The sequence below is a fragment of the Rhinatrema bivittatum genome, chromosome 12 (genome assembly GCF_901001135.1).
Source record: "Rhinatrema bivittatum chromosome 12, aRhiBiv1.1, whole genome shotgun sequence".
Taxonomy (NCBI): Eukaryota; Metazoa; Chordata; class Amphibia; order Gymnophiona; family Rhinatrematidae; genus Rhinatrema; species Rhinatrema bivittatum.
Genome location: NC_042626.1, coordinates 5097986 through 5108815, shown reverse-complemented (window position 1 = coordinate 5108815; position 10830 = coordinate 5097986).

Below are 10830 nucleotides of genomic sequence, written 5' to 3'. Positions count from 1 at the left end.
TAGCCTCATTTAAATGGCATTTACTTGTGATGAGCACTATTAGCTCATCTCAAGTAAATGCCTCATCACGTGTTTTGGACACGCTAATCCCCTTATTGCATCGGGTGTTAGTCTGGTGCATCCGAAATGCAAGGCCAACCGCGGTCTAACCTGTGCACTTTATTGCATCGGCCTGTCAGTCGGGTTGCGGCCCTTGCAGACTAAAACCTGATGTCTCCCCCATATGCAAGTACAAACCCTCCTGCCCAGTGGTTGTGGAGATTCTGCTAAGCAGTACCCCCGGGTGGGTGAGGCACTGGCACCCTGGGTATCCCCGCTCCCCATGGCTGAAACATTCTCTGCAGAATTGTTTTGCATCTTTGCTCTAGTTCAATTTGTCCAGGGGGCAGCACACTATTGACGATGAGCAGAGCCTGATTAGGGTCTTCTCACTTTCAGTAGCACAAGGTGAGAAAGCAGTAGAAAATCCATACAAATGCAAGGTTTTTACTTCCTCCCTTGTTTAAATTAAAAAAAAAACAAAAAAACCCCCAAACAGTCATAAATCTCTGAAAAAAGCTTTCATACTTTTATTAATTTACATGTACTCATATTCCACAATTTCCATGGCACGTATTCAGCACCGATTAATCATAAAACATCACAACTAATTAAAACAATTATAAAGCAGCATCTTAAAATTACACAGAAGCCTTCACAAAAAGCCAGGCTTTTGTTTCTTTTCTGAAGAGTTGAATCTCTCTTTCTCCTGCCCGAGATTCAGAGGAAGAGTTCAGTACAAGGAAAAGCTCGGTCTCGTGTTCTCTGTAATCTACACTTGCAGGTAGCGGGTAAGGGAGCTCAATCATACCAAGTAACTATCTTTGCCACAGTACAATTAGTATCTGAATTTAGGAGCCTCTATTACAATTCTAAATTGGAGTCTCCATTTACCTGGGAGCCAATGCAATGACTTCATAACTGGCAAAAATATGCTGAAAATATTTTATTCCAGTAATAGACTGGCAGTTGCAGGTTGCATTAACTGCGAGGCCCGTAGTGAGCCAACCAACAAGATACTACAATAGTCTAAAATGACTTAGGACCAGTGCTTGGGCAACAGTCCTAAATAAATCTGCCTTCAGAGTAGTGGCAACATTTTTAATTTATAAAAAGAGACTCGTACCAAATGCACTGAGTCTACTTAAACCCCCAAACTTCGACCCTGAAATAATAAAGGTATTACTTTTCCATCATGCTGCACATTTAAAACCCCATTTAATGACGATTGTTTACCTACCCACAAAATCTTGGTTTTTACAACTTTTAAAAAAACAATCCATTACTAAGAGTCAGCCCCGAATCACATTCAAAGTGTCCTGGACTGTTGCTGTTCCTATCACATCATCCTCTATACTTGGAACAAAATCCTGTAGATCATCATTTTACAAGCTTGATTCAAGGCTATAGGTAGCCCATTCCTTAACCCTGGCTTCTGTGCCTGCGACCAGGGGATTCCCACAGCGTTGCTTCACCGGAGATCCCAAGCTCCAGTATGAATATGCATCACACAGATCTACATGCCATGGAGGCAGTGTATGCAAACCTCTCATGCATATTCATTCTTGGGAGAGATGATGGCAGGAGCACCCCAGCCTGCACCCCTATTCACAACTTCTGTTGCTATTGAGGTGTGTTTTATATAGCACAGTGGGGGCAAACAAAGCCTGACTGACTCTGCAGATTATATAGCAAGGGGAGGCAACTCAAGTGCCATGAACAAGGCTGGCTATCAGGATATCCACAACGAATATACCAGGGAAGCAGTGCATGCAAATGTATCTCATGGAGACGCTTACCCCTTCTGTACAGGAGATGAGGAGGAAGAGGCAGAGGTGAGGTTCAGAGTTAGGATAATATGGGAGCCCAGGAGCTTGGGCTGTAAAACAGGTTGTCTGTCCAACCTGCCCACACGACACGGAAAGGGCGGGGAAAGCTTAGGTCGGAGAGAACGTCAATATGTGGCTGAAAACCTACTGCAAAGCAGGGGTCAGGATATGGAATAAGAGAAGTCTGTCTGCGGCAGCAAAAAGGAGCCCAAGGGAGAAACTGCAAACACAATCAGGAGGGAGGTAGCTGAAGGTCGATGGTGGTCGGAGATGAGAGCTAAATTAGTCCACTTTCAGGCAAGAGCGCAGAAACGGTGGCTGGGAAGAGCAGCAGGGATAAAACGCTGGCAGAGCTGCAGGCCCTGACGGCGAAGGAGATTGTGGCTCTCAAAAAGAGTCTCCTGAAGGGGTCACGGCCATCTCGGGCCACAAGCTGTAGAGGATGGACAGAGAGGGCGGAAAAGGTAACTGAAATGCAGGGGGGGCGCTGGGTGTCCTACAGGCCTGAGACTCGGACAGAGATTGGGCCGATGGTCAGCACCGGTGCTGGCTGAAACGTGTCGGGCGTCCGCCTGGAGGAGAGCGAGGCGGGGGCGATAGCAGGCAGACTTTTAAACATCGGCAATGCACAAGAAGCAAACCCAAGTGATGGGAAAGAAAGTTGTAGAACAAGGGGTCACAATACGAAGTTCCAATGTCGAGAAGGATTTCCCCACGGAAAGGCCGACGGATACATGGAACGGAGGACAGGAACAGTCACGGATAAACCCAGAAGATTCCCAATGGCTTAAGTGATGGAGATGAAGAGTCATCTGCACAAAGAAACAATTAACCCCTAAAAAGAAAACACAACCCCCCAAAAGCTTGCTGGGCAGACGGCATGGCGCACTCGGGTCTCGTTCCCCCCACATTTACCAGGTTTCTTTGCTTGGGGAGGGGGGGTTATGCCAGTTCTGGGTCTTTGGATGAGCCCTGGCGCTGATTCAGAGGTGCCCGGCGATTCACCAGAACCACCATTAGGTGGCAGCCAAGCGCTGCTGCCTGCCCAGGTAGCTGGAACCCCCCTGCACAGACACATCCTGGAGCTGGCTGCACACACAGCCTGTGCTATCAATGCAGGATTATACAGGACCTGCTCCCCCCTCCAGCTATCCCAGCCTCCTGTACCCCTCACACACCCAGAGCTAAAGACTGCACCCACTTCTTCTCATAGACGAGCTGAACCTCCAGCAAATGCAGGGTTTTACAGATTAAAGTCTTCTGCCTTCCTTCCCACCTTTTGCTTGTCCTCACTCAGTCCTGCGGTTTGACCCCAGCAATGCAAACGGAAGCCCCATAAGTGCTTCCTCCCTACCCCATGTCCCTTGCACTTCACTTGCTCGGATATTGTGTCTCAGCAACCCCAAGAATAACAAATCCAACAACCCACAGTCATCTTTTTTTCTATATTTTTTTCTTCTTTACAAGTCCCAAACCCGGATCACAACCGTTTTTCCAATTCTTCCTTCCAGACAAAAATTCCTTTCTGCAAAACATTTTTTAAAGAGGAAAGCGGTTGTTTCATAAACTTTTAAAGTTACCATCCAGGTTAACTTTATTCCTGTTTTTGATCACAAACAGCCACCATCCCCCTGTATTTTGTTTGCTATTTATTCAAAAACATTTTTTTATAACTTTTTTTTTTTTTTAAATTCATTAAATTTTGTCAAAACTGAATTTTGGTCAAAAACAGATGGAAGTGTCCGCCGCTACCGAAAAGAAATCTTCGTTCTTCTTAAACTAAGATCTGAAGAGTTCCCTCCATGATACAGGTTCTCCACCATAAACCCCAAGGGTACGTGGCTGAACTCCACCCAGGTTATTAACGCTGAGGCACCAGTCCAGGGCAGCGCGCCAGCCCCACACGGCCAGGGTGCGAAGAAATTCTTCATCGGGGGAAAGTCTCACCTCAAAGTTGTTATTCACAGATCTTGTTCCTTCCTTAATTTCAAAGCACCCGCTCGGCGCTGCACGAGTCCTTCTTCAAAAATGGACATTGTTTCTGACACAGAGAGCCGCTCCTCCCCCGTTCCTGGCCTCTCTGACCTTCCTTAACAAGTTCTACCCGGTGTGGCCGTGTCCCGATCAGCAGAATCCCTGATCCACGTCTCCGTGGCAGCAACGACGTCCACGTCCCCTTCCACCATCAGGGCCTGCAGGGCTGGGATTTCAGGGCCCAGAGCTTTCCAGCTTCTCTCCTTGGACGTCGTTGCTGCCCCGTTCAGCTGATTTTGGTTCATTTCAGCACAGAGAGGGTCGCAGCTGTGCACTTGCTAGGTCATTTCTCTGCACACAGGTCACTTCTCTGCACACAGGTCACTCTTCTGCACCCAGGTCATTTCTCTCCTACAGGTCACTTCTCTGCACACAGGTCACTCTTCTGCACACAGGTCATTTCTCTCACACAGGTCACTTCTCTGCACACAGGTCACTCTTCTGCACACAGGTCACTTCTCTCACACAGGTCACTCTTCTGCACACAGGGTCATTTCTCTGCACACAGGTCACTCTTCTGCACACAGGTCACTTCTCTCACACAGGTCACTCTTCTGCACACAGGGTCATTTCTCTGCACACAGGTCACTCTTCTGCACATTTTTTTTAGACTCCCAATGCATTAGCATTAGGGGTGGGAAATAGTAAAAATGTATTTTTTTGGGGGGGGGGGGGAGGGGGGTTCCCATGAATGTAGTTGCAGGTCATATTTTGTTAAAAAAAAATTAACCCCTCTCCCCCCTCCCCCCCAAAAAAAAGAAACAGAGCTCCTGTCTCCACCCCCCCCCCCCCCACTCCTCCCAACTGAAAACAAATGGTCCGGGGGGGGGGGGGGGGGGGGGAGGATCTGACGATGAGGCCTAGGCCACGCGTCTTCGGCCTAAGCCCTACACAAGTCCCAGGGCTTGAAGGCCTGGACCCAGGTACAACACAGAGGATGGGGCCCAGACCCAGACCCCACGCCACGAAAGTCCTCTTCTTTCTTCACAGTTGAAATATCAGCATCTGCCGGGGACGCACTGGAGTTTATTAGCTCTGACCCCTCCCCTCTTCAGCGGAGGTCGCAGTTTTGGTGAACGGCGGTTTATTTAAACCCGACGGGACCCAGCATCAGGCCCGAGTCAGGAGCAAGGCTTCAAGACACAATCTCCAGTCTGGGCCCAGGCATCAGGACCCAGCCCCGTCCTCTGGACCGGGCCCTGGCGTCGGGTCTGCACCTGGGCCTAGACTTTGGATCCACAACGGAACAGGTAAGTGGGGACAATTTTTGGGGTCTTGGCATTGCATAGGGGCCTAGGCCTATTCCCTAGGTGAGGCCCTGGCCTCGAGCCTGAGCCCAATGGATCACTTCACAATTTCATCAGATCTTTAATCATTTCATTTTGAGAACGAAGTGAAACGAAATAGGAAATTTTGTCTCATTTCCTATTTCATTTCTCCCAAACGCCCGTCCTAGTTAGCATAATTGTTAATTTTCTATATCGGGCTGAATTAAATAGGCCCCTGAGTGAGAGTACGCTGAGCAGGGGCTCGACCAGGCCTGTGTTAGGGGGAGACTGCCGAGTCTTGTGACACAGCCTGCGATCGATTGGTCGATCCCAAATGTGCAGTGCGGCAGATGAAGTAGAAGGCGCGTTCACACCACCCATCTATTCTCGTGGCACAACCATTTTACAAAGGTAACAAAAGTAAGTGATGCTACGTTTTTAAACGCTTCTCTAAGAAAGGGCAGAAGGACGATTAATGAAATCAACACTGTGTATGATCACCTATCACCCTCCTCTTACACATTAATATCAGCAACATAAAACCTGGGTCCATATCCACTACACTAAACCTCACCCCACAAAACACATCAGTTCACTAAAGCCGGACCGAACAGACACTAAACGTTTTGTTAAGGGCACCAACTCCCTCTGCTGCTCGAATGAGGCTCCTCCCAGCTGCAGCCACAGGAATAATCCTGCATTTGTATGCATGCTCTGTGAGAGAATTCAGCAGGGGGAGAGGTGTCTGTCCCTCTGTCCATACACTGAACAGCAAGACAGACCAAGCCACACTGCCCCACAGCTGGAATGTCTATGGGCAATAGCCAGAAGCGAGTGCAGCTCCCCACACCGGTTAGGCCCTGGCCTATCACAACTGCACTGATCTGTGTCCTCCATCGTGGGCCCTGCGATCCTCGCCTAGAACTGGTGACAGAGCTCTTCTGAAAGTCTGCAGCAACGAGGCATGGATCATATCATTCACTCTGGCTTGGCCTTGTCAACTTCGGTTTCCCTGGCTGCGACATCTGGCCATGGCTCCGCTGGTTCCTCTACTGCTTCAGTCGGACCTTCTCATTCAGCACAACTGTGTTCTTCTCTATCCAGACCTGGATCACCTAGCCCTCATGGCATGGCTTCTTCACAGCAGATGAGTTGGTCTTCACCACTGCCTCGACCTATTTGAGATATTCTTCAGGCGGCTCGCAAGCCTTCTACTAGATGTTCCTTTGCACTTAAATGGATGCATTTCTAGGTCTCCAACCAGCAGACCGCTCCGCATCTTACCTTCTCCTCTATCTCCGTCACTTTTCCAATGCTGGACTGCAACCTTCTTCTGTACGTGTCCATCTGGCAGCCATTGTAGCATCTCATGCTTATGTTAAAGGCTGACCTATGTCTCAACCACCAATTGTCTCACAGTTCTTGAAAGACTTGTTCAATCTTAAACTTCCTCGTCTTCGGCCTTTGGCTCCTCACTTTTGTTTTCATCATCACTCTCCATTTGAGCCTTTGAAATTAACTGCACCCCATCTCCTAGCATGGAAGGTTGCTTTTCTCACTGCGGTGACTTCAGTCCATGGAATTAGTAAACTTCATGCTTTGGTGGTCTACCCTCCTGTGCCTCCATTTTTTTCTAGACGAGGTTGTCCTTTGGACTCATCTCAAGTTCCTGCCTAAAGTGGTTTCTCAGTTTCACCTGCAGGAATCCATTACACTACCTACCTGCTCACCCCTCCTCATAGGACAAAGGAAGAGAGGACGCATACCTTGGACTGTGTTCGTGCCCTTGGCATCTAGCTCCAGCATACCCAGGCCACTCGCCAATACTTTCAGCTCTTTGTGGCTTATGGCCTTACCAGGGCTGGTTCACCAGTCCTCAAGCAGACCGTGTGGATTACTTCTTGTATGCGCTTCTGCTGCCTCTTCTCCTGGCCGTGTCATGGAACACAAAGTCTGTGCTTGGACTACTACTGCTGCTTTCCTGAACTCTGCTCCTCTCTTTGACATTTGTAAGGCAGCTACATGATCATTAGTCCACACCTTTGCCCGCCACTACTACTGCCTTGACATGGACGCTGCCTCTAATTCCCATTTCGGCTGTGCCGTCCTTCACCTTCTCTCATGACTCTTGTTATCTGGCACTTCTCCCTTTGGATTTGTTCCTCAGCTAGGGCATCCCATCAGTATGACTGATGTCCCACTTGTCTATGGAAAAAGTGAAGTTGCTCACCTGTAACAGGTGTTTTCCGTGGCTAGCAGGACAATTAGTCACATGCTCCCACCCTCCTCCCCTGCAACATCCCATACCTAGTTAGGCTTGTTGCCTGTTTGGTTTGGTTGCTTGGTACTTCTCAGATATTCCAGTGACTGAGGTGGGAGTAGCAGAACATGCAATGGCTATAGGCACCAACTTACTGCGCCTGTGCGGGAAGATTCAGCTACAGATCAGGCCCGACCAACGCTGTCGGATGACGTAACCCATCAGTGTGAGCGACTGGCCTGGAGTTCATGGAAAACACTTTTTACAGGTGAGCGGCTTTGCTTACTGCAACTGCAGGCGAGGAGACGGGGGTCTATGGCTAATGCAGGAGTCCCCTGCACTCTTCCTATTGTAGTGCCATCACCATCTCTTTAAATACCTTCTTTTTGGAGCCCCCATTTGGTCATCTGTGCTGTATCATGCCTTATGCATGTCAGTAAGTCTGCCTACATGAGGCTCTGATGCAGATCTGTTCTTCATCTGTCTGTGCTGTATTCATGGGGTTTCTTCCTCCAGCCGCTCTCCCCTCCACATTTTCTTAAACTCATAATGGGAAAAAGAAAATTATTCCTTACCTGCTAATTTTCGTTCCTGTAGTACCACGGATCACTCCAGACCATGGGTTATGTCCCCCGTCCAGCAGATGGAGTCAGAGCAAAAACTGAAAGGGCCCCCTCTCTTAAACTGGTGCGCCCTCTGTATTCCTTCAGTATAAAGTATAGCAAAGCAGAGAGAAAACCCCCCACTTAGATGGATCAGTCGTCAGGATCAACAATTGTCGAGTTGTATGGAACACAAAGTAATGAACGTGTGAGAACATTAACAATAACAACTTGCAGAAAGAACCATTAATCCTTTACAATATACACTGAATAGGTGGAAACTGAGCATTCGAGCAGGAAGACCTTCAACCCCCAGAAAAAGTAGGGAGGGCGTCTGGAATGATCCGTGGTACTACAGGAACGAAAATTAGCAGGTAAGGAATAATTTTCTTTTCCCTGTACATACCTGGATCAGTCCACACCGTGGGATGCCCCAAAGCTTCCCTACGTAGGGCGGGCCCCCGAGAGAACTGCTCGAATGACCTGCGCCCCGAAGGAGCCAAAAACCGGTGCCTGGAGATTCAGCCGGTAGTGACGTGTGAAAGAATGCAGAGACTTCCAAGTCACTGCGCGACAGATCTCTTGTGGAGACACCGCTCGACTCTGCCCAGGAGGCCGCCTGGGCCCAAAGTGAATGAGCTTGGATACCGTCCGGTGGAGGACGGCCCACTCCAATGCACGCCGATAAGATGGAATCCTTTAGCCAACATGCAATGGTGGTCTTAGATGCTTTACGGCCCTTGTTGGGTCCACCCCATAACACAAACAGATGATCTGAAAGGCAAAAATAATTCGTGACCTCCAGGTAGCGAAGGAGGACACGCTTAACATCCAACAGACGCAGTTCTCTGGGTTCGTCGTCCGCGAAGGAGGGCAGCTCCACTGACTGATTCAGGTGGAAGTCCGACACCACCTTCGGTAAAAAAGAAGGCACAGTGGTCAAGGAAACCCCTGAGTCGGTGAAATGAAGATATGGCTCCGGGCATGACAAGGCTTGGATCTCCGAGCTCCTCCGCGCCGAGCAAATAGAGACAAGAAAAACAGTCTTGAGAGTGAGATCCTTGATAGAAGCCTTTTTCAGAGGTTCAAAGGGGGGACCCCCGAGAATTCAAAGGACCAGATTTAAATTTCAGGAAGGAGACCCCGCATGGACTGGAGGCTTGACATGCTTCATACCCTTCAGGAAACGCACTATGTTGGGACGGGATGAAAAAGATGCCCCATCCGAGGACGGACACCTGGACTTGCAGAGAATTGTAAGCTAGACCTTTCTCCAGGCCGCGCTGCAAGAAAGTATCTGTTGTACTGTTGCCCGATGCGGGAAAATATGAAGCGAGAAACACCAGGCCTCAAATACTTTCCAGACCCGGACATATGAGACAGACGTGGAGGTCTTCCGAGCCTGAAGCAAGGTGTAAATAATATCCTCAGGATAACCTTTCTTCCTCAGCCTGTGCCTTTCAAAAGCCAGGCCGCAAGACAGAAGTGATCTGCCCGGTCGAAAAATACGGGACCTTGATGCAGGAGGTTCCGAAGATGTCAGAGACGAAGAGGTCCGTCCACCGCCAGATCGACCAGGTCTGCGAACCATGGACATCGAGGCCAGTCTGGGGCTATCAAGATCACCGGCCCTGGATGATACTCTATCCTCCCAAGCACTCTGCTTACTAGGGGCCACGGAGGGAACAGAGTAGAATTTCTCTTGGGCACGGAAGGACCAGAGCGTCCACGCCTTCCGCCCCATGCTCTCTCCTGTGACTGAAGAATCGCGGGGCCTTCGCATTCTTCCGAGTGGCCATTAGGTCCAGGTGTGGGGGACCCCATTTGGCAACAATGAGATTCACGGCGTCCGTGGAGAGCTCCCACACTCCTGGATCGATGCGTTGACGGCTCAAGAAAGCCGCTTGGATATTGTCCACCCCAGCTATATGCGAGGTCACCAGACGAGCGAGGTGGAGCTCCGCCCATTCCATCAACCTGTCCGCCTCCAGCGAGACCTGATGGCTTCTTGTTCCTCCCTGGTGGTTTATGTACACCATCGTGATTGCGTTGTCTGAAAGCACTCGTACGGCTCTGCCCTGCATCAAGGAGAGGAAGCGCTTCAGAGCAAGGCGGACTGCTCTGGTTTCCAGGCGATTGATCGGCCACGCCACCTGCGACACAGTCCATTTCCCCTGTGTCGAGTGCCTGCCGCACACAGCTCCCCACCCAGAGAGACTGGCATCTGAGGTAACGACGGCCCACTGCGGGATCTCCAGATCCATCCCGTGGAACAGGTGGTGTGGATGGAGCCACCAGGAAAGGCTGTTCAAGGCAGCCTCCGTGAGTGGCAGAGGTGCCTGAAAATCCTGGGACACTGGCTTCCAATGGGAGAGTAACGCCCTCTGCAACGACCGCATATGCGCAAAAGCCCATAGTACCACATCAACAGTTGAAGCCATAGAGCCAAGAACATGAAGGTAGTCCCAAGCTGTCGAGAGCGGGAGGTCCCGAAAACGTATCTGTAGAAGGGACCGCGCTCATTCCTGAGGAAGAAACACCTTGCCGACTTTGGTGTCGAAATGCGCCCCCAGGAAGTCGAGCGCCTGAGAGGGGATCAGATTGCTCTTGGCAAAACTGACTACCCAGCCAAGGGAGTGAAGAAGGTGCAGGACCCTGCCCACCGCCTGGCAGCACTGGGCTTCGGACTTCGCTCATATGAGCCAATCGTCCAAATAGGGTGCACAAGGGTCCCCTCTCTCCGTAGTGCCGCTACCACCATGACTATTATCTTGGTGAAGGTTCGGGGAGCGGTCACC